This window comes from Pteropus alecto, unplaced genomic scaffold (genome assembly GCF_000325575.1).
Source record: "Pteropus alecto unplaced genomic scaffold, ASM32557v1 scaffold13, whole genome shotgun sequence".
Lineage (NCBI taxonomy): Eukaryota > Metazoa > Chordata > Mammalia > Chiroptera > Pteropodidae > Pteropus > Pteropus alecto.
The window spans coordinates 3,485,641-3,488,346 of record NW_006434373.1 but is presented as its reverse complement, the minus strand read 5'-3'; the positions used below and the strand labels follow the sequence as shown (position 1 = coordinate 3,488,346).

The following is a 2,706-nucleotide window of genomic DNA, read 5'->3' as shown; positions in this document are numbered from 1 at the left end:
TTATCTAAAAATAATTTTTAAAAACTATACAGCTCTTTCACCCTTCCCAAATGAAAATAATTTTTCTTTGACAAAACAACAGTAAGCTGAGAAGAGCCCCAATTAGGGAAGAAGGAGGTGGTCATCCGGTCTTAAACAGCAATCTTATACACTTGGCACATTTGTTCCTTTTAGTGACCCTGTGAGCTAGGTCTTTTTATTTCCACTTTATAGGCGACAATAATAATAAAAATAAACCATCTTGTCCACCATCATAGATTTAATAAATGGGAGAGGCAGGATTCAAATTTACATCTTATCTGACTCCACAACCCTTCCCTTTTTGTTATTGTACAAAGTAAAGGACACAGGTAACAATTATTCGCTAGGAGTTAGTTTAAAACCTGCTTCCACCAAGACTAGCAGACACAGTCCTATGGGCTCTGCACCGTCAGTTATGTGTTTCTAGCCCTCCAGATCAATAAGCTGGCAACTGATTGGATTGACTATGTTCAATCTGATTTATTTTCTAAGATGGCTACAGTAACTAGATTGATTCTTCTGTGGTTCAGTTATTTCAGATATAAAAACAGGCCCTGGGACTGAATTATCTAACACAAATTGTCTCTGAGATAAATAAATGAACGCTGCATTTGTCACTAATTCCATTTACATTTGAATGAATTTTTCAGACCTCTTTAAGGAAGAAAAAAGATCCCATACATAACTCAGTCTCTGGGATCCCTTTTGCAACTCACTTTGAAGAATCATTTCTCTTAAAGTGACCCTGATGAAAAAGCATCACTTGCCTAATTGTTGTGAAATTCAGAGCTTTAGCTTATGTTTTCCTAAGCCCTCTTTCCATAAACACATTAAGAGGCAATTGCTACTTTATGATTTTACTCATTTAGAAGAGAGAAAGGCTACGACTATTCAGCACTTGCATGATGCTCTCTTGTAACATAGAAGCATGCAGCAGAGCATGAGAAGAGTGGTCCTTTGAACCACACCATGAATCTCGCTGATGCCTGACATTAAAACTCAAATATTTCTCCTCCCCCTTTCCTCCTCTTCCTTGAATGCAGTATGTTACATCTATCTGATGGCATGCATTTTCTCTTCTCATGACGTTAATATTCTAAACAAACAAATGTATAACATCAGTCGAATCAATACACTCTGAGACTCATGACCATCAAAGTTATAGAGATATATTTTGTACATTTTCAATGTTCAGCTAAATCAATAAAAATCCATTATCTAATATTTCAACTGCTACACACTAGGGAAACAGTTAAAAATAAATCTCTCCAAAGGAAAAATTAAACTGTCTGACACAATTACTAATTATTGATATTTACCTCTTTTAATATTATACCTGGTAGGTAATTGTTGGCAATTAAGTGTATAGTAGATCAACCTCAAAGGAAAAAAGTGTTAAAAATATTAGACTGAGATCTTTCATATATGTCGGTGACTATTTCAGTGAATCAAAAGATTTTAAGAGATATATACTGGTTCAATATTACTGGTTACTATTTCTAAATATTGATTTAGTTTCAAAATGTGTACCTAAGCATCACAGATAATTTATATTCAGTTAAGAAAAATAAAATACTCATTATAACAACCTAAAACTATGCCAGATTTAGACATAAAAGTAAGAGAGACACAAAGATGCTAAGCTATTTCAGAGTAACACTTATTAAGATATATTCAGTAAAACTGAGAACTGAAAACAAAGTTGAAATCTAATGAACTATTGGTTGAGAATGAGAAATTCTTAAGCTGAAAATGTTTACAATTAGAGATTGATTTCTTTAAAGCAGTCTCCATCCCTACCGTAAGAGATAGCCATATAGTGTAGGTACTTTATGTATGAACTTTACAGACATGTTTTATAGATAAAGAAATGGAGGCTCAAAGAGGTTGAATGATCTGACTAAAGTCATCTAGTTGGTCAGGGCTGCTATGTGAGATCAGTCTTATGTTACTCTCAAGATCTATGATTTTCAACTAAAGTCATCTAGTTGGTCAGGGCTGCTATGTGAGTCTTATGTTACTCTCAAGATCTATGATTTTCAGATTAAGTAGGAGGCTTTCCTATCCAACAACCTTATCTAAAATTCATTTGTATTTCTAGTCTATGGCCATGCTACCCTGAACAAGCCTGATCCCATCTGATCTTGGAAGCTAAGCAGGGTCAGGCCTGGTTAGTACTTGGCTGGGAGACCATCTAGGAAGACCAGGTGCTGTAGGCTTAAAAAATAAGAGCTTGTAAGCTGACAAGGTCCTTGCAATCTGTGAAGTCATCCAAGGGTTTCCTCACCTAAATAAATACATACATACATACATACATACAATTCATTTGTATTTGCACATCTTTTATCGTCTTATGCCTGAGATGCTTTAAATAAGAAACAATTGCTTGGAAAATAAAACATTAAGAAAAATATGGTGTATCCTAAACTTCACAGCGATGAATCAAAATTGGCACCTTAATGGTTCCAAAATCTTTTTACATATAGTCATAAATATCTATTGTGAGAGTCCTTATCCATTTAGTCACTCAACAAATATTTATTGAGCATCTACTCTATGCCAGGTACTGGGAATACCATGATAAATAAAAAATATGCCTGCCTCTAAAGACCTCAAAATGTAGAGTAGAAGACAATTGCAGAAGGAAATTATGTACAGTCTGTTGGAGGTGAGAATACCTTTTAA

General features: G+C 34.5%; 1 non-coding gene across 1 annotated transcript; it reads left to right on the top strand.

Moving 5' to 3' along the window:
• Positions 1–2,121: 2,121 nt before the first annotated feature.
• On the top strand, positions 2,122–2,240 carry LOC112477804. The gene has a single exon (XR_003045590.1). It is a non-coding gene; the product is annotated as a 5S ribosomal RNA (ribosomal RNA).
• The last annotated feature ends 466 nt before the right edge of the window (positions 2,241–2,706 follow it).